The 22142-nt window shown below is 43.1% G+C and overlaps 1 protein-coding gene across 1 annotated transcript in view; it reads right to left on the reverse strand.

Annotated features, from left to right (window-relative positions):
• ST6GAL1 (ST6 beta-galactoside alpha-2,6-sialyltransferase 1) overlaps positions 1-22142 on the reverse strand; it is a 150597-nt gene that overhangs the window by 96402 nt on the left and 32053 nt on the right. The window contains exon 2 of the mRNA XM_061413281.1: positions 9891-10029. The gene's annotated coding sequence lies outside the window, so the exon portion shown is untranslated. The remainder of the gene's footprint in view (positions 1-9890; positions 10030-22142) is intronic.

Below are 22142 nucleotides of genomic sequence, written 5' to 3' on the forward strand. Positions count from 1 at the left end.
GGCAAACAGTCTAAAGTGACAAGTGAAAACATTGAGTCCAAATTCTCACTGGGGCTGAGGAGGCCAAAATAACTTGCCTATCAGGGCTAAATCATGGGGCTGAGTCACAGTTCTGCTCAGGGGTTGTGGCCAAATGAAATGGCTGATGATAAAGCTAAGAACTGAAGCAAAACCATGTTCCTTGAGGAATAAACTGCCCGTATAGCCTCTGAATGATTCAAGTGGAAAGTTTCCTCAATCCAGAGGCACAGAGAAAGGAGGCCGTAAGACATACTGGTTGAGGAACGAATTTAGCTGTGGACAGCATCTCAGCAACAGCCCAAAACACAGCAGCTACCACAGGCAGCCCAGAGACCCTGAGGTAGGGGACCTGAGGAAGCACAGGCTGATCCCCTGCAGGAGCAGGAAGACAAATAGAGTAGGTTTCAGTAGGATTTTTGTCTCCTTGTTTGTACCATTGTTTTGCTGTTGTTATAGTTCAGTCATTAAGTTGAGTCTGACTCTTTTGTGACCCCATGGACTGTAGCCCACCAGGCTCCTTTGTCCATGGAAATTTCCAGGCAAGAATACTGAAGCAGCATGCCATTTCCTTCTCCAGGAGATCTTTCTGACTCAGGGATCGAACCTTTGTCTCCCACATCACAGGGAGATTCTTTACCACTGAGCCACCAGGGAAGCCCTTGGTTGTACCATATCAGCACCAAACTAGTGCCTGGCTTCCAGGCACTCAGTTGTATGAATAAAGAAATACGTAGTGGGTATCAGGCAGCATGAGTTAGTAACTATGCAAATCTAAGCCAGCCCCTTATCCTCCTGAACCTCAGTCTTCTCATCAAGAAAATGGGACAATGACAACTACTTATAATGGTTCTTATAGGAATAATAAATGGAATAGCCCCTAAAAGAATGCTAAATAGCAGGCACTTTAGAAATGAACTTCTCAGAATTAGCCCTCAGTCTTCCAACAAAGTCCTTGAGTATCAGCTGTTGGCAATTCTCATTGGTAGAGGAGGGAGAAGGAGATTGGGAGGAACAGTGAAAAGAGAAGATAAAGTAACTAAAGGTCACACATCAAAGGAAGATAAAGAAGACTCCTTTGGTCACCTCTCCATGTGTGGCCCTAGACAAGTCACATATTTCTCTGGGTCTCAGAATTCTCTGATAAGAAGTGGAGCTAGATCTAAGCAGTGGTCTTCACGTTGTGGTCCAGGAAGCCTAGGGAATCTGTAGAGACCCTAAGGGGCCATCCTGCAGTAAGGAAGAAGTAGACAGGCAGGCCCCCAGGCAGCTTCAGGAAGCTTCCTACTGAAGGCAATCTTCTGAAGAAACAGTTCCACCCTCGGTCCTTAACTTTCTGAAAGCTAATGCTTTCTCCAAAGTTGCTGGCATCCTCCCAACCACCAGTTTTCTGCAGGAACCTGGTCTAGGACTCTCGTTTCAGGGTTATGCAACACAGGGTTCACAGCCAGGGCCTCCTTAAACTTTGCGGCCAAGGGACCTCACTCACCTTGAGTACCAGCCCTGAGTCCCCAGCCCTTCTTCAGTGTCTGCACTCACGCACCTTGTTGACGTCTGGCACTTCCCTCCCTGGAAATCTCTCACTACTACCTTCAGTGGCGCTACCTTCCACCAGGATAAGTGTTCCACTTCTTTCTGGTTCCTCTCCTTCCTCCTGGGCAAGAGGAGTAGAACAAGGAGAGGCATGGAGGGGAGAGAAAAGCACACCAGGCAAGGGTAAAGCATGACAGGGAGGAGGCTGTGGAGCCTGGCTTTGGACAGGCTGAATCTGAGGGGCTGGTTGAAGTACCACAGGCAGATGGGTAAAGCAGGTATGGACCTTAAGAGAAGAAGTTGGGACAGAGAGGTTTTCTCCCCTACCTGGCAGAATCTTCTCTCCCATCCACTTCTTCTTTCCTTGCCCCACTTCCCCTGTTCACACCAAGTCCACATCACCTAACATTAGGATACTTACGAACCTCCTAACCCATGCCCACTTCTCATCCCTCAGATAACACGAGATTACTCACCCAAGCCCAGCTCTGAATAGTCACGCTCCCCTCCTTGGAGACTTGAAATAGCATCTTCCCTGTTTGCTCCAGCCAGTCCAAATTCCTCAGTCTAGTATCCAAACCTCCCACCTTGCCCCAATCACCACCCCACTGTATGCTGATGCACCCCTAGGCCACCTGAACAGCCAACCATCCCTGACTTTCCTGGCACTCTTTTCCTCCTTCAGCACACCTCACCACTCACCCCAAGTCCACCTGTGGAATCTTCACACTGCAAACAGCACCCGCAATCTCCTCTCTTCCCAGATCCTGCAACCACTCTTGCCAAAGCTTACAGCTGTGTGCGGATATTGGAGAGTATGCTTCCCTCCAGCTTGGCCAGTAATTTCAGTGCAATCAGCAGGTATTGCAAAAGCATGGCCCTTGCCTCATCAATTAGGAGCCACAGATAGAAAACTATCACCTGCCCTGCAGCAGCCACAGGTAACCTATAACCTGCAGGCTGTTATTTAGTTGCTAAGTCCTGTCCAACTCTGTGCGACCCCATGGACTGTAGCCCACCAGGCTCCCCTGGCTACAGGATTTCCCAGACAAGAATACTGGAGTAGGTTGCCATTTCCTTCTCCAGGGGGTCTTCCTGAACCAGGAATCAAACCTACATCTCCTGCACTGGCAGGCAGATTCTTTACTGTCAGTTGCCAAGGAAGCCCAACCTGCAGGTAGATCACATCTAACAATGTATCTTCAACAGGAAGCTTGTCAGCCTCCATCTCTGTTTGTTTCTCTTTATTGCCTTTTGCACCTAGCGCAGCTGTGGTCTCCAGCAGGCTCTCAGTAAATACTAACTGAATTAATTAATGAGATCCTTCTACAGGGAGCACAGAACTAATTCCATAAAAAATAATTACGGATCTATTACCATGAAAAATAATTTCTTGATTTTTCCAGTTGAAGATGACCCAACCGATGATGGAAATGTTCTAAAAGTGGATTTTAGTGATGGTTGTGCAACCCAGTAAATTTACTACAAATCACTGAATTTATTCTTAAAGCAAGTTAATTTCATGGAATACAAATCCTATCTCAATAAAGATGGTTTTTAAAAAACCCATGTGATGAATAACTCTACCATGGTGGCTCACTGTGTTTGGTTGAGTAATAAGTTGGCTGAGTCATGAGAACATTCAAAAACAAAGAAACAACAAAAAATGATGACCCAACCCTGTGAGGTGTGACCCTGAGCTTAGTCTCCATCCCCATGGGATCAGCAGCAGCTATAAATGAGGGATGAGTAACCTCACAAAACAGCCTGGGTTGTTGGGGTGGGGAGAGCGCTAGGATGACCGTGCATTGGGTCAGTCTATAGTCAGGACACAGCAGAAAGTGAAAGGATCCTGTAGAATGTTCCACAAGGTCCTCTGCAGTAGATCAAGGCTAAGGAATAAGACTCCTAAGCCTTATTATTAGCCTTAAACAGAATCACTTTCCCAAGGAGGCATCCTCCGACCTCAGACTGGTTAACTCACCCAGCACCCCAGAATTTCCTTTATAGAAATCCACAGTCCATGAGTATACACTTGGTTGTGTTATTAATCAATTCATATTTCTCTCTGTAGACCACATGCTGTATGAGGTCAAGGACTGTAGCTCTAGGGCTCACGGTGCCTAGTACAGAAGCAAGCACACCTTACATTCTTGAAGTTGACTGAATGCTGATTGAGTGAATGGACACTCATCTTTGATTAAAGTGGGACAAGGTATACAGACACCTCGTTTTCTTTCAGTGCAGTACTGCCGTGCAGCTGAGTATTCATAATTCTTAAGGGCCTCTGTAGAGGAGAAGGAACCAGCATTCTCTAGGGTAAGTCACTATACCACCCCTACTTATCCTTCCCAATCTACCCACTAGGTATGGTTACTGCCCTGTTTACAGGTAAGGAATCTGAGGCTCTGCATCTGTCAGTTTGTCATGGGAATTAAATCGGAAAAAGCACAAAGCACTTGTTATCCAGTATGATTGCTGTGTAATTCTTAGCTACCATTATTATTTTTCCCAGCACACTGAAGCCGCCTCTCCACCTATAAGTAAAAAGAAGAGACAATCCCAAGCACAGAGAGGGCCTGAGGCCGTGGCAGCCTCCCTTGGCACCTCAGACCTCCAAACACTGAGAAAACTCATTCGGAGTCAGATCCAGACGTTTCTTCATCTCAGCTGCCAGGAAGTACGTATTTTGGCACATGGGGACCAAGGAAGGAAGGAATGGAGGAGAACTTACCCCAGAGGCTAGTAAAATATCAGCACAGGTTGTTTGCTCATCTGTGGGAAAACAATAGAAAAGAAAAAAAAAAAAACCCTCTCCTGAAAAAAACACACAAGTTTATAAACTATCACTTTCCTAGAGCCACTCAGGACAATGAAGAAAGATCCTATAGCCAGGTAACTGGATCAGAAAACAAGTGAAGCCAGACTTCCAAGGCAGCTTCCAAGGAAGCCAGACTTCCAAGACAAACGGTGGGAGGGGGCTGTCAGCTTCCTTTTGCTTCTCACATTTAAAAAGTACAGGCTGGGGTCGAGATTATCACAGCCAACCCGAGAGCAGAAAGGGAAAGAGTTACACAACCAGCCACTAGAGAAACACAGATGAAGACCACAATGAGCTACCACTGCACACCTATTAGAACAACTGATATTAAAAAGAAGACACCCCCTAACTATTCTCCCATCCTGCCCTGCCACTCCCTCCCTTGGCAATCATAAGTTCATTCTCAAAGCCTGAGAGTCTCTTTCTGTTTTGTAAGTTCATTTGTATCATTTCTTTTTAGATTCCACATATAAGGGCTGTCATAAAACACTGCTCTTTCTCTGTCTGATTTACTTCATTCAGTAGGGAGTTCGGGATGGACAAGTACACACTGCTATATTTAAAATAGATAATCAACAAGGACTTACTGTATAGTACACGGAACTCTGCTCAATATTACATGGCAGCCTGGATGGGAGGGGACTTGGAGAGGGAATGCATACATGTGTATGTATGACTGAGTCCCTTTGCTGTTCACCTGAAACTGTCACATTGTTAATTGGCTATACTCCAATGTAAAATAAAAAGCTTTTTTTTTCTTAATTTTTGAAGAAATGTTTGTGTTCAAATTGATGAACTAGAGTGCTTTTTTCCAATGAAAAATAAAATAAATAAAAAAGGATGCTGCAAATGCTGATGAGGTGGAAAAGTACATCTTTCCTACATTGCCGGTGGGGACAGAAAACCATACAGTCACTCTAGAAAATAGTTAGGCAGTTCCTTAAAAAATTAAAAACACACTTGCCATACAACTCAGCAACTGCCCTCCTGAGCATTTATCCTGGAAAAATACACACACACAAATTGGGGAGTTTCTTTTTTTTGGAAAAATAAAATTTGATGTTCATATAAAAACTTGTGCAAAACTGCTTACAGCAGTTGAATCTGTTATAGTCAAAAACTAGAAACAACCCAAATGTCCTTCAATGGGTCAATAGTGAAACTGACACATTCATACAATGGAATAACACCCATCATTAAAAAAAAAAAGAGCTAACTATTGGTACTCTCAACAACCTGGAGGGACCTGAAGTACATTCTGATGAATGAAAACAAGCCAGTCTCAGAAGATTGCATATTATATGACTCTATTTACAGAACACTCTGAAAATGACAAAATTATAGGGATGAGAAAAGCGAGAAAGGGCCAACCCAGCATAACAATGAATGGGTGGCATGAGGGAGACCTCTGTGTGGAATAGTTCTGTACCTTGATTGCAGAGGTGGCTCCACTAATCTAAACATGTGAGAAAATGAGACATTGTTCCACACACAGCTGTACCCAGATTCCTGGTTTTGATACTGTACTATAATTGTGTAAGATGAAACCAGGGGAAGAAACTGAAGGATACACTAGACCTCTCTGTACTATCTTTGCAACTACAACTGAACCTATAATTGTTTCAAAATTAAAAGTTATAAATAAATAAAAGAGGTGCACAGCCAGTAGGAGGGCATCTGGGATTCCAGCCCACACCACATTCTTCCACTTGCCAAACCCCAGGGCTCCAATCAAATGGCTTACAATTGGGCCTGCACCATGATGTTGCACATATCCATGCCTTTGCACATACAAATTCCTACCTACACTGCCCTTCTCCTGCCTAGCTAACGTATAATTTCCTTTAAGCCCCAATTCACATACCTTTACCTCCTGAAAGATTCCCTGACTTCGCATCCTAAGATTACTGATCTTCCTTTGTACTCCCTGAGCACAGCACTATTCAACTGAATTGTAATTGCTAATGTGTTACTGCTTCCCACCAAAAGGAAGTCACAGAATTAGAAAATATATTTGCAAAGTCTCCAATTAAAAACACTGGTCTGTAGAATATATAAAGAACTTTTACGATCCAATCACAAGAAGACAGTCCAATTTCATTTAATGAACAAAAGATCTGAATAGCTGCTGCTGCTGCTAAGTTGCTTCAGTCGTGTCCAACTCTGTGCGACCCCATAGTCGGCAGCCCACCAGGCTCCCCCGTCCCTGGGATTCTCCAGGCAAGAACACTGGAGTCTGTTGCCATTTCCTTCTCCAATGCATGAAAGTGCAAAGTGAAAGTGAAGTCGCTCAGTCGTGTCCGACTCTTCACGACCCCATGGACTGCAGCCTACCAAGCTCCTCCGTCCATGGGATTTTCCAGGCAAGAGTACTGGAGTGGGTTGCCATTGCCTTCTCCTAAGGAAAGAACTACTGATGCACAAGCACAGATAAGTATCAAAATACTTATGGTGAGTGTAAGATGAAAATATGCTGTATTATGCAATTTATGTAAAGTTCTAAAAAATGCAAACCAATTTACAGCAATAAAGCAGATTAATGGTTGTCTAGGGATGGGAGGCTGGAGAAGGCAATGCCACCCCACTCCAATACTCTTGCCTAGAAAATCTCATGGATGGAGAAGCGTGGTAGGTTGCAGTCAATGGGGTCACTAAGAGTCAGACATGACTGAGCGACTTCACTTTCACTTTGCACTTTCATGCATTGGAGAAGGAAATGGCAACCCACTCCAGTGTTCTTGCCTGGAGAATCCCAGGGACGGTGGAGCCTGGTGGGCTGCCTTCTATGGGGTCGCACAGTCGGACACGACTGAAGCGACTTAGCAGCAGCAGCAGCAGGGATGGGAGGCAGGACACAGAGGGGGCAGAAGGGAAGGATTAGGTGAAGGAAGAAACGGGAGGATAATGGTTATGTTCACTGATTTGTGTGGAAAATTTCATAAGTTTATGCATATGTCAAAACTCACTAAGTTTCACGACTTAAATATATGCAGGTTTTTTTCTCTCAATTATATCTCAATAAAGTTGCATGGGAAAAACGTGATGGTTGTCATCTAATAAGCAGCTACCTTGTGGGCAGAACATTATAAAAATAATCATTAATCTGGGTTTCCCTGGTGGCTCAGTGGTAAAGAATCTGATTGCAATGCAGGAGACCCAGGTTCAATCCCTGGGTTGGGAAGATCCCCTGGAGAAGGAAATGGCAACCCCCTCCAGTCTTCTTGCCTGGGAAAACCCATGGACAGAGGAGCTTGGCGGGCTACAGTCAATGGGGTCTCAGAGGAATAGGATGTGACATAGAGACTAAGCAAGCAAAAGGAAAAAAAAAATTATAATTATTAACCTTCACTCAAGGTAGGTGTTATTCAGCCCAGTTTACAAACGAGGAAACTGAGTCAGAAAGACAAGGTAATCATGCAGCTACTGTGAAGCCTGGCTCAAACCTATATCAAGTATCTCCAAAACAGAAGCAGGGCACCTGACGCCACCATGAGCTCAATCAACGCCCTTCTCTACCCTTCCAAGTGTATATATATATACCTTAAAAGGGCCTCAGATAACATCTTCTCAGCTTGTTTCACTGACCTAGAAAGCCAAGCTCCTGATGAAGGAAGAGGACTTAACTCTAAGCGTACCAGAAGGGCTTGTCAGATACAGATGAGGGTCTGGGGGCGGGGGGAGGCAGGGCTGGCACCTGGAGGACACCCACCTGTGCCCTTGCCAGGTGCAGACAAGGCTCAGTGAGCACATGGCCTCGGGAGCAGCACCCTCTCACAACCGGTGTCCCTCCCTCCCCTGGAGCACACACCTTCTCCTCAGCAACTACAACTGCTAACCACAGCTGTGGGACCAGGCTTCTTTAAAATGAAAGTGTGGGACCAGATGGCCTCTACAGTCCTTTCTACTTCTGTAATTTTCCAAACTACAGTTCTACACAGTACCCTGGTGCCCTGCCTTCTCCCCATCCCCTCTTGCAGGCTACTTAAAGGAGGTGGCGAAAAGGAGCCAGAAGGTTCAGAAAGCGAGGGAGAGGGCAGAGGTTGGGGTTCCATTATGCTAATTTAATTAGTTCTAATCTGCTGACAGCAGGGCCTGGAAGAAAGAGCCTTTGTTTAAGTTTCACATTCGGCAGGAAGTGCCCCTGCTCCTCTCTAACCCCAACGCCCCCTCCTCCCCGCATCAGAGCCTGTGAGTCTAAAGCTCTGATTTCAACCCTGGCTCTCAGGTCCAGCAGCGCCCGGGCTTCCTTTTCACACTTCTCTTGATTTCTTGATTTTTCCAGGAAGGAAATTTGCCCCAGATGTTGGTCCATAAATGGAGAGCTTTCATCAGCCCGGATGAAAGGGTGTTAGTAATTCACAGATTTCCCCAGAAGCAAGAGCCAAAAGGAGAAGTTCCAGCCAGTTTGTCTCCATCAATAAACCAAAGGCTTACCAATCAATTAAAGCCCCTCCCCTCCACGGGCAGGAAAATTTACAACATGCAAAACATTTCATTTTCACTCTTATGGGACTCACTTTATGGGATAGTAAGAACAGAAACTCAGTCATTTATTCAATTAATGATTATGAAGCACTTAGAGTTCACAGGGGAGGAAGCGGAGGGATACACAAGTGAAGTGACCTGTCCTGTGCCTCCCAGCGTGGGGGGCAGGAGTGGGGGCGGGGGAGGTCCATCAGAATCTCCAAAGCAAAACGTCCCTCGTTTGCAGCCTTGGCTAATTTCAGTGGTGTCAGTTTTCCCACTGTAGCCAATTTCAAGTCGCCAATTTTTAACAACCAATTTGCAAAATTCCGGAATATTTAAAATCAGCTCAGGATAGCCTCCAGAGGGGAGGTGAGTTCTCCTAGCTTTTGAGTATTCCCTCCGCCTCCCCCCTCTGCCTCCACGCAGGAAGAGCCAACATGCCCTGGAGGCCTAAAGAGTAATTTTAATGGAAACTACCTGAAGCTCTGTTAGGGTTTCAGGCGTGTTTTCTTTTCTTCCGTGTCTTCTTTTCTTCCTCGTCATTATTTCTCCATTTTACTTTTATAATCAGAACATATCTAAGTAATTTAAGTAATTTTTTAGGAAGCTTAGTGGACTATTTTGCAATAACCTCTCCAGGTAATTTCTGTCACTATATTCCTTGGGGGGTGGGGGTGAGGTAGTGTTTCCTAAAAACTCAACTTCCCCAGCAGAACAGAGCTGGTGCACCAATGTTAAGCATTCCCTGAGCTTGGTGCAGTCTTATCTGAAGGATAAATTCATTCCCTTGGGAGTTCAAATTTCACCCGCAATTGAGAAAACACAACTTTCTGTTAAGAGTCCAGAAGACCTGCCCTAAAAAATCAAAACCTCTTAGGCCACCAAATGACCTTGCCCCTGGTTGGGCTGAAATAGAAGCTGATGGTTTGAACCAGAAACAAGTGGCCTTTATCTCCTGCTCTTGAGAGGATGAAGTGTCCAACACCCCATCCAGCACCCCAGGAGGCATTTTACCTTCTTGGTCCCCAGGCTAGGATTTGAGGGCTCTTACCTCAGCGATAGGACACAGGCCTTGCCCCAGGGCTTGGGCAGGCTCACGTGGGCCAGTTCATTTCAGCTGCAGTCTACAACTTCACTGCTTCTCCCTGGGCTGCTCTCTGCAGATCTCAGCACAATTCACTCTACACTGCCTGCAGGAAGGGGAAAAAAAAAAAAGCAAAGCGAAGTTATCGGCTAAGCATCAGAGGCACACATGTTAATACACACAGGAGGAAAAACACCCTTGCTCCTCCCATCCGTGGTCACTCCGGCCACTTCAGAGCCCCTTCCAGAACTCCAGCCTCCTTCCCAGGGTTCAACTTGGCCATCTGTTCACCCAGACCTACCCCTTCTGGAGCTGAGCAATTTCAGAGTGAGCTGCAGATTAAGCAAAGCAAACTCTTCTACAATCACTTAATCCTCATGCTACTTGCTATTATTGGTAAGAAAAGCAAGAGTAAGAAAGCATTAGTTCTGGCCCTGAGTCTAATGTTTAGCTAAGGTTTGTGGACAACCGATTTCCATCAACAAATACATCCAACTGGCTCACAGTCTCCCTCTGACCTATAGTAAATTCTTTATAATGTTACAAATGTGAATTCAATTCCTAAACTTATTGGGGAACATTTTTAACTGAATCTAAAGTTTCATCCTGTATGTTATTATTGTGTCTGGGTGGCTAGTGTTTGTTTTTAAAGTAATTGTTGTTTTTCTTTTTTTTTTTTTCATTGATAGTTTTATTTTATTTTTTTTAATTTTATTTTATTTTTAAATTTTACATAATTGTATTAGTTTTGCCAAATATCAAAATGAATCCGCCACAGGTATACATGTGTTCCCCATCCTGAACCCTCCTCCCTCCTCCCTCCCCATACTTTGTTTTTCTTAGTGCCAAAGAAATGTATGTTTAATCTTGAAATTTTAGAAAATGTAGCTGTCAAAAGGAGGGAAAAAAGTTACCCTCTCTTGTCCAGCCAAGATAACTATAGATAACACACCCTTCCTGGTTTTATTTTGTTATCTGGACTTCTTACAAAGATCCAATAAAGTCATGGTTTAATAATCATATTAAAAGTATATGCCTCTGAACCCAAAAGCTGAACAATTAAGTCATCTTCAACTCTTTTTTTTTTTTTCAAATTACAGATTTGTTGTTGCTGTTCAGTCGCTCAGTCATGTCCAACTCTTTGTGACACCATGGACTGCAGCACACCAGGCTTTCCTGTCCTTCACCAACTCCCAGAGTATGCTCAAACTCATATCTATTGAGTCAGTGATGCCATTCAACCACTTCATCCTCTATCGTCCCCTTCTCCTCCTGCCTTCAATCTTTCCCAGCATCAGGGTCTTTTCCAATGAGTCAGCTCTTCACATTAGGTAGCCAAAGTATTGGAGTTTCAGCATCAGTCCTGCCAATGAATATTCAGGGTTGATTTCCTTTAGGATTAACTGGTTTGATCTCCTTGCAGTCCAAGGGACTCTCAAGAGTCTTCTTCAACACCACAACTCAAAAGCATCAATTCTTCAGCATTCATCCTTCTTTATGGTCCAACTCTTACATCCATACATGAGCACTGGAAAAACCATAGCTTTGACTATATGGACCTTTGTCAGCAAAGTAATGTCTCTGCTTTTTAATACACTGTCTAGTTTTGTCATAGCTTTTCTTCCAAGGAGCAAGCGTCTTTTAATTTCATGGCTGCAGTCACCATCTGCAGTGATTTTGAAGCCCAGGAAAATAAAGTCTGTCACTGTTTCCATTGTTTCCCATCTATTTGCCATGAAGTGATGGGACCAGATGCCATGATCCTCATTTTTTTAATTTTTTGACTTTTAAGCCACCTTTTTCAGTCTCCTCTTTCACCTTCACCAACAGGCTCTTTAGTTCTCTTCCCTTTCAGCCATAAGGGTGGTGGTATCTGCATATCTGAGGTTATTGATATTTCTCCTTACAATCTTGTTTCCAGCTTGTGCTTCATCCAGTCCAGCATTTCACATGATGTACTCGGCATAGAAGTTAAATAAGCAGGGTGACAATATACAGCTTTGACATACTCCTTTCCCAATTTTGAACCAGTCTGTTGTTCCATGTCAAGTTCTAACTGTTGCTTCTTGATCTGCATATAGATTTCTCAGGAGGCACGTAGGTGGGCTGGTATTCCCATCTCCTTAAAACTATGGGGGAAATCCATAGTTATTTCCTTAAGACACAGTCTTAAGAAGTCAAATTGCAGTCAAAGAGTTTCCAAATTTCTCGGGCTTTTGAACAGTCTTGGCAGGCTCTCTGCAGAACTATCATACCACACAAACTCCCAGGAGTGGAGAACTCTGCCCATTCCTCTAACACTCCTCTCCTACCCCAGCCCCTCCCTCACCCACACCCTTGCTCACCACATGTAACATTTCTAGTGGAAACAAGTGTAGAGTTTGGGGCACCCAGGTTTTTCATATTTCATACTCATACTCAGCATGCTGCTGCTGCTGCTAAGTCGCTTCAGTTGTGTCCGACTCTGTGCGACCCCATAGACGGCAGCCCACCAGGCTCCCCCGTCCCTGGGACTCTTCAGGCAAGAACACTGGAGTGGGTTACCATTTCCTTCTCCAATGCATGAAAGTGAAAAGTGAAAGTGAAGTCCTCAGTCGTGTCCGACTCCTAGCGACCCCATGGACTGCAGCCCACCAGGCTCCTCCATCCATGGGATTTTCCAGGCAAGAGTTCTGGAGTGGGGTGCCATTGCCTTCTCCGCACACTCAGCTTAGGCCAAGGCTTAAACAAGAACCAGGATGAGAAAATGAGTTCCCCTAATCAAGCTTTGGGGAGGGGGGATGCATGAGTAAGAATTGGTACAGAGGGAAAAAGTGAAAAATCCAATGAAGAGAGGAATGGTGTTACACAAGGATATTGTCCAGAAGAAAGAGACCCTGAGATGCTAAGAGAAATAAGAGGAAGCACAGATGGAAGCACAGATGCTGGGAACTGACATCAGATGAAACTGAAGTTGAAGTGAGCCATTTGAGGGGTGCAAATGTCAAAATCTCACAAAGATTCATGGCAGAACAGAGCAAACAACAAAGGAATCAAGCGAGATAGAAAAACAAAAAATCATTTGTGGCACCTGTGCACTTTGCTGCTGTCTGTAATTAATACCAACAAAACAACCAAGAGCCAGAGTCACTGTGGGGAAAGTGAACCAGGCCAGGAAGAATTACTGCCTGCAAACACAGCTGAGCTTGTGGCTATCTGGGAGCCTGCCAATAAAGAACCTTCTCCAGGAAACAGGAGCAAAGTGCCCCCAGGGCCAGAGAACAATGAAACTGCTTACCTGCCTGCCTCATTTACATGAAGGAGGCCCCTACTCTCCATCTCTCTCTGGCCAGCCTCTCATAACTTGTCTTTTGCCCTAGGCCAAACCTTCAGTGATAAATGGTTAATACACCTTGTAATCTGTCTGAAGAGACTGAATGGATTTCTGTGTCCCCGTGACCCAGGCAAAGACCAACCCTGCTGTCTTTCCTCCCCGTGCACCGTGCACTCTGGCCACAGTATTCTGCAGACTAGTGAGGAAATGTGAGGTCCCTTTATTGTTTTCTAAATCCTTTGGAAGATGGCTTGCAGACCTCCCATATTACTCAAATAGGCAAGTCATTCTATCTGCCTACCCTACTGCTACCCACTTACAATACTTGGGCCTCTGCTTATGGACAAAGGGTAGAACTTTGATTTTAAAGCAACTCACTATACTATGGAGCAAAGATAAGTCTCTTCGACAAGCGGCACTGGGAATGTTGGACAGCCATATTGATATAAATCAATGAAGTTAGACACACCCTCACACCATACATAAAAATAAACTCAAAATGGCTTAAAGACTTAAATGCAAGACATGACACCATAAAACTCCTAGAAGAGAACACAGGCAAAACAGTCTCTGATATACATAGTACCAGTGTTTTCTGAGGTCGGTCTTCCTAAGCAATAGAAAAAAAAAGCAAAGATAAACATATGGGACCTAATCAAACTTATATACTTTTGTACAGCAAAGAAAACCATAAATGAAAGGAAAAAACCACCTTCAGACTGGGAGAAAATATTTGCTAATGATGTAACCAACAAGGGCTTAATTTCCAAAATATACTAACAGTTCATACAACTCAATAATAAAACAAACAAATAAAAAAAAAAACACACAACCCAGTTGAAAAGGCAGAAGACCTAAATAGACATTTCTGTAAAGAAGACATACAGGTGGCCAATGGGCACATGAAAAGATGTTCAACATTGCTAATTATTAGAGAAATGCAACTCAAAACTACAATGAGGTGTCACCTCACACCAGTCAAAATGGCCATCATCAGAAAGTCCGCAAATAATGAATGCTGGAGAGGCTGTGGAGAAAAGGGAGCCCTCCTACACTGTGGGTGGGTGGGAATGTTACTGAGTCCAAGCTCATGCTGCTCACCACAGGACAGGCCGATCAATCAAGAGATGAGTTGTTGTGGCAAAGAATAACAACTTCATTCAGAAAGCCAGCAGACAGAGAAGATGGTAGACTCATGTCCCAAAGAACCATCTTGCCTGAGTTAGAATTTAGGCTTCTTTTACACTAAAAGGGGAGAGAGTAAAGTCAATCATTTCCTGGTCACTTCTGGATCCCAGTCAGCCTCCAGAGGGAATGTGTTCTTTCCTTCCTTCCTGAAGTCATTCACAGATGGGCCTTGTCAGAATATTTCCTATGAGCTAGACAGAAGTATTTTAGCCTAAGACTCATTATCTGGGAGGCAAGTTTCCCTGAGATGAGCCATTATGCATAATTTAAGCTTATAGGCAACATCCCTTTAATAACTAACTTATATTAGAATACAAAGGTTCTTCCCTGTTACAGGAATGTAAACTGGTGGAGCCATTATGGAAAGCAGTATGAAGGTTCCTTGAAAAACTAAAAGTAGATTTACCATATAATCCAGCAATCCCATTCCTAGTCATATATCTAATTTGAAAAAATATATGCACCCCAGTGTTCAAAACAACACTATGTTAGTCAGCCATCAAAAAGAATGAAATAATGCCATCTGTAGCAACATGGATAGATCCAGAGGTTATCATACCAAGTAAAGTAAGTCAGAGAAAGACAAATATCACATAATATCACTTATATGTGGAATTTAAAAACATGATACAAATGAACTTATTTACAAAATAGAAAAAGACTCACAGACACAAAGGCAAACTTATTGTTAACAAAGAGGAAAAAGGTGTAAGGGAGGGAGGGATAAATTAGGAGTTAGGGATTGGCAGACAAATTACTATAAATAAAATGGATAGATAACAAGGTCCTACTGTGTAGCATAGAAGACTATATTCAGTATCCTCTAAGAAACCATAATGGAAAAGAATATGAAAAAGGAAAAAAATATATATATATATGAATCACTTTGCAATACACCAGAAACAACACAAAATCGTAAATCAACTATACGCCAATATAAATTAATTAATTAATAAACAAAAGCAACTCTCCCATAAATAAGGGAGTTGGATCAGTCAGATGCTTTCAACATTGCAACTATGAAAAAAAAGACCACAGTCAGTTGGCAGTAGACTCAGAGCTTAAAGGAAAGGTAGTGAGCACAAGATGAGAAGCAAATGCCACACGTGAGATCAGGTGACAGGCCGGTGGGGCCCTGCAGAGGGAAAGGAAGCTGGTCAACAAAGAGAACAGGGCAGAGGCCCGCAGAGAGACAGACAGGAAACCCTGCATCCCCAGAGAAGGTAGATGCTTGGAAACTTTCTAGTGGCTGCAAGGCTCGTCTGTACTTTGTATGTTCCTTCCTGTAATCCCTTCAATGGACCCCTGAAAAGCTCGGTTTAGACCAGCCCTAGGGATCCCAGCTGCCTCTGACCCACTACAGCCCTACAGGGCTGTGAGACGGGAGGGCCTCAGTTGTGTGATAGGGCTGTAGCCATCCACTGCAGCTGCTCAGAAGCGTTTGTGTTTTTGTTTTTTTTTTCCACTTCCTTTTTTTCACTTCCTTCCAAACACTGTGACTGGGCCTTTGACAGATGAGGCAATGGGAAAGAACAGTTCTGGATTGCAAGTGTACTTTGCAGAAACATAAGAAATAAATAACAGAGCTTGTTATTTAAAACCAACAATAGAGACTTCGGGTTTTTCTTTATAAGAATTTTCTATTAAGTGGCTTAAACCAACTCTTCCTATCACCCTATGGGGATCATACATTCAGCTGGTCCCAGGGTCTCCTTGCAGCCCCCTTGTCCCTGAGCCCCCTATATACTTATGCACTTCCTTGTAGTTTCAGTACAGTGCCCATTTAAAGCAGGACACCCCTGTGATCTGCATCTTCTGCTCCGGGAACCCCCTCCCACCCCACAAGGATCATTGGCTTGACATCAAGACGTAGTTTCACTTCTCTCCCCGAGCCAACCCACCTCCTTCCTCTTCCTCAGGGTCTATTCTCCACATGATCTCTTTCTGCTATCATTCCTGCCCGCCCCGGCCCTATACCTTATAGCCTCTGGCAACTAATCCCCCTCCTCCTCTGTGCGAAGTCAGACACAGAAGCACTCAAACCAAACTCTAACAAAGAGACCAAATGAGAGTCTGCCTAGACCTCATGAACTCCCACATGCTCCCAGTAAGTGTGAGGCAAATGTAACTCGCACTGTGTGAGGCCCTGACTCCAGACCAACTCCAGGATTTAAAGATCCCACCCAGAACTAAAGAAGTTCATAAAATGAGCCAAGAATACAGCCTAAGAAATTCACAGCCCAGCATACCCGCAGGTGAGCCTACTCCTGGCAAGACATTAGTAAAGAGCTCAGTTTTGAGTCAGAGAATGAGACAGCTAGAGTTAGAGCCCTGATCCCAGGTCCCTGGCTTAAATGAACAATCACCACAAGGCACACAGGAGCCTTGGGGTAAAAGATAATCCTATTAACCCTGGATCCATTATTCCACATTATCTGGGATGGGAGCAATTGTTCTGTGTTTAGACTTGGAAGCTCAGCAAGCTAAGCACTTTATCGATCCTTAGGCCTAAAACATTCCAGGATCTGGGTCTCCACAAGTTTGCTGAACCCTGCAGTCTAATCAAAAGACACTACACTCAAAAAAATACAGTAAGAACTTTTGCTACAATCAGCAAACTTCATGGATTATTTGCACCACCACCCCCCAAATTCCCCCCTCCCAGAGCTCTTGCCCCTACTGAATGGTTCATCTGTGGGGCCTGGCCCCTACATTATGGGGTGCCCGCCCTAGACTAAGGGTTATCCAGTGTACCTCTTCTTTTGTTTAAATATATCAGTAATGACTACGTACCAGACACTTTATGTAGTAAATTATTTATTTATTCCTCACACCCTCCTATGAGACAAGGAATGTTTTCTCTATTTTCAAATGAGGAATCAGAGCTTAAGGATCTAGCCCAGGCAAAAGCTGGTGAGTGACTAAACCAGAATTCCATACACTAGCCTGCCTTCCTCTCCAGCGTTTGGGGAGAGCTAGGCCAAGCTCTTTCAGTAAAAGAGCTGAAATTAAAATTGAGTTGAGCACAGCGTATACAGGTTCCGACAAAAAGAAAATGGAGTAAAAAGTGATTTTCCAAGAACCAGAAAAGGGAAGTTCTTTTGCTACCGCCATATGCACACTATCCAAAGCAGGGTGCTCCTGCTCAGAACTTGGACTGTGTTGTTACCATGTTCTCTGCAGCGGTCACTCCATTTTTACCCTGCTTATTTCAGGTGCCAATCTGGATACATGATGAGACGCTAAGCCCTCCAAATACATGATTTCAGGCCTTGCCCCACTCCTCCACACCCCTAATTTCTGCTGCTCAAATGCAATGACTCTCAACCCTTTTTCTAAATAGCCTGCTTATATGGGTGTATTTTTTTTTCCAGTGTTAAATATTCTCCACTGACTTCCTACTACAGAAAATGAGGATTTAGCTCTTTTTTTAACCACATCCTACAGACCTCTTCTCCTTCCCACATTCTCCTAAAAGCTTTATGCCATTTTTTTTTTAATTAAGTCAACACTAGAAGCTTCATCGTTATGACCAGATAAATGATTGTTCACAGCTGAGCCATGGAGCCATGTTATGATTAATCCACTTTGTGTACATTTCTTAGTTGTCATTTCTGGAGGCCACTATTGTCTCTTCTGTTAATTTGCTGAATTTTCTAGATAGCTATCACTAATTTAGGCCTCAACTTTTCAACAATTCTTTTTTTGTTGTTTTCAGTTTCTTGGAGCTCTCCCCTCTGGAAACTTCTGTTCTCCTACTCCAACCTGAGCTGGTTGCTCTTGGAGCTGAAAGGAAGAATTCATTTATTTCCGTCTTAATTTACTCTCTAAATGTGAAGGAACATATCCATAATTGCTTCCTTCAGAAAGGGAAGTAAAATAATTGAGACTTCTCATACATGAAAATGCCATTGTCCCACCCTTACATTTGATTAATAATTTGTCTCAGTATAAATCCTCAGTTGGAAACAAATTATCTCAGAATTTTAAAGGTGTGGCTTCATTCTGTTCTGGCTTCTAGCATAGACTAAGATTCTTATCTTAGATCTTGTATATAATCTTATATATAATTCTTATCTTAAATCTTATATATAATCAGTTTGAGGTTGGTTTTGTTTTTGTTTTCCTGTGCCAACAGGCTTTTCTTCTTTCCCCTATCCCCCCAAGAATGATATGCTTTGGTATCTGTCCTTTCTCATTCTTAACTCTGGATACTCAAATGAGTTTTTTAATCAAGAAGCCATGTCCTTCAGTTCTGGGAATTTTTTTTTCCCATTGTTTCTTTGATGACTCTTCCCTTCTATTAGCTCTATTCTCTTTTTGTATAAGTCCTACTATTCAGATGTTGAACTTCTTAGAATGATCCTTTATTATTTTTCACTTCACAGCCTTTTTTTTTTTTACTTCTTACAAGGTTTCTTCAACTTTATATTCCAAACCCTCTCTCAATTCATTTATTTCTGCTATCATACTTTTAATTTCCAAGAGTTCCTTCTTATTCCCTGAATACTCATGTTTTTTTTTAGTCTTTATTTTTATTAATGGGATAGTGAACGGTTATTGCTGAACCACACAAAGATGCTGGGATTCTTGGCCTCTGGAGGAGAAGAATTCAATCCGGGGCCAGAGACGAGGCTTGATCACTCAGAACTTTTGCGTAATAAAGTTTTATTAAAGTATAAAGGAGATAGAGAAAGCTTCTGACATAGGCATCAGAAGGGGACAGAAAGAGTACCCACTTGCTAGTGTTAGCATTGGAGTTATACACTCTCCAGTGAATCCAAAGAATGTCTGGAGGTTGTAATGACCTCACCAGACTTACTCCCATAATTTACATTTTAAGATAACAGAATTAGCCAAAAGGTTTAATCCAGAGACTGTTCTCAGGCAGGATAAATTACTGTTATATAATCCTTGTAAAGGTCAGACCTACTCCCATAATTTGATTATATTATATTTGATTATATTATACTCAGATTGATTATATTCTTTGCAGCCAAAGATGGAGAAGCTCTATACAGTCAGCAAAAACAAGACCAGGAGCTGACTGTGGCTCAGATCATGATCTCCTTATTGCCAAATTCAAACTTAAATTGAAGAAAGTAGGGAAAACCACTAGACCATTCAGGTATGACCTAAATCAAATCCCTTATGATTATACAGTGGAAGTGAGAAATAGATTTAAGGGACTAGATCTGATAGATAGAGTGCCTGATGAACTATAGACGGAGGTTCATGACATTGTACAGGAGACAGGGATCAAGACCATCCCCATGGAAAAGAAATGCAAAAAAGTAAAATGGCTGTCTGGGGAGGCCTTACAAATAGCTGTGAAAAGAAGAGAAGCGAAAAGCAAAGGAGAAAAGGAAAGATATAAGCGTCTGAATGCAGAGTTCCAAAGCATAGCAAGAAGAGATAAGAAAGCCTTCCTCAGCGATCAATGCAAAGAAATAGAGGAAAACAACAGAATGGGAAAGTATAGAGATCTCTTCAAGAAAATTAGAGATACCAAGGGAACATTTCATGCAAAGATGGGCTCAATAAAGGACAGAAATGGTATGGACCTAACAGAAGCAGAAGATATTAATTAAGAAGAGGTGGCAAGAATACACAGAAGAACTGTACAAAAAAGATCTTAACGACCCAGATAATCACGATGGTGTTATCACTCACCTAAAGCCAGATATCCTGGAATGTGAAGTCAAGTAGGCCTTAGAAAGCATCACTACAAACAAAGCTAGTGGAGGTGATGGAATTCCAGTTGAGCTATTTCAAATCCTGAAAGATGATGCTGTAAAAGTGCTGCACTCAATAGGCCAGCAAATTTGGAAAACTCAGCAGTGGCCAAAGGACTGGAAAAGGTCAGTTTTCATTCCAGTCCCAAAGAAAGGCAATGCCAAAAAATGCTCAAACTACCCCACAATTGCACTCATCCCACACGCTAGTAAAGTAATGCTCAAAATTCTCCAAGCCAGGCTTCAGCAATATGTGAACCGTGAACTTCCTGATGTTCAAGCTGGTTTTCAAAAAGGCAGAGAAACCAGAGACCAAATTGCCAATGATCCGCTGGATCATGGAAAAAGCAAGAGAGTTCCAGAAAAGCATCTATTTCTGCTTTATTCACTATGCCAAAGCCTTTGACTGTGTGGATCACAATAAACTGTGGAAAATTCTGAACGAGATGGGAATACCAGACCACCTGATCTGCCTCTTGAGAAATTTGCATGCAGGTCAGGAAGCAACAGTTAGAACTGGACATGGAACAACAGACTGATTCCAAATAGGAAAAGGCGTACATCAAGGCTGTATATTGTCACCCTGCTTATTTAACTTATATGCAGAGTACATCATGAGAAACACTGGGCTGGAAGAAGCACAAGCTGGAATCAAGATTACCGGGAGAAATATCAATAACCTCAGATATGCAGATGACACCACCCTTCTGGCAGAAAGTGAAGAAGAACTAAAAAGCCTCTTGATGAAAGTGAAAGAGAAGAGTGAAAAAGTTGGCTTAAAGTTCAGCATTCAGAAAATGAAGATCATGGCATCTGGTCCCATCACTTCATGGGAAATAGATGGGGAAACAGTGGAAACAGTGTCAGATTTTATTTTTCTGGGCTACAAAATCACTGCAGATGGTGACTGCAGCCATGAAATTAAAAGACGCTTACTCCTTGGAAGGAAAATTATGTCCAACCTCGATAGCATACTGAAAAGCAGACATTACTTTGCCAACAAAGGTCCGTCTAGTCAAGGCTATGGTTTTTCCAGTGGTCATGTATGGATGTGAGAGTTGGACTGTGAAGAAAGCTGAGCACCAAAAAATTGATGCTTTTGAATTGTGGTGTTGGAGAAGACTCTTGAGAGTCCCTTGGACTGCAAGGAGATCCAACCAATCCATTCTGAAGGAGATCAGCCCTGGGATTTCTTTGGAAGGAATGATATGAAAGCTGAAACTCCAGTACTTTGGCCACCTCATGCGAAGAGTTGACTCATTGGAAAAGACTCTGATGCTGGGAGGGATTGGGGGCAGGAGGAGAAGGGGATGACAGAGGATGAGATGGCTGGATGGCATCACTGACTCGATGGACGTGAGTCTGAGTGAACTCCGGGAGTTGGTGATGGACAGGGAGGCCTGGCGTGCTGCGATTCATAGGGTCACAAAAAGTCAGACTCGACTGAGCAACTGAACTGAACTGAACTCCCATAATTTACATTTTAAGATAAAAGAATTAGCCAGAAGGTTTAATCCAGAGACTGTCCTCAGGCAGGATGTATTATTGTTATATAATCCTAAGGAATGTAGAGGGGGAAAAAATGGTTTGTCCTTCCTTCCTTCTTGAGAATTCCAGACCCCTCTCTCCTTGGGGACCCCTAGACTTCTAATCAACCTGCCTAGGAAATGACTCTCTCATTCTCGTTTTCTTTTAGGAAAATTACGTTGCCAAGGGAAAGGGGCATCATTTTCATTCCATAACTACTTCCTGCTGTTTAGGGGCACAGTCCCTAAATTGTTGAGGCAAAATATTCTCCTAACCCTCATTTTGAGGGTCTCTGATCCAGGGGCCCCAAGTAATAGTTGGAGGAGGCTGTGGCACTCATAGGAGCTTGGACAACCATTTGTTACTTAAAAGCTTTTAGAAGGTTAGAAAACCCCATTATAGTTACAGACGTAAGGCAAAATAGTCATTAAACCGAGTTAAAATCAAAATGAAAAG

This window comes from Bos javanicus, chromosome 1 (genome assembly GCF_032452875.1).
Source record: "Bos javanicus breed banteng chromosome 1, ARS-OSU_banteng_1.0, whole genome shotgun sequence".
NCBI classification, from domain to species: Eukaryota; Metazoa; Chordata; class Mammalia; order Artiodactyla; family Bovidae; genus Bos; species Bos javanicus.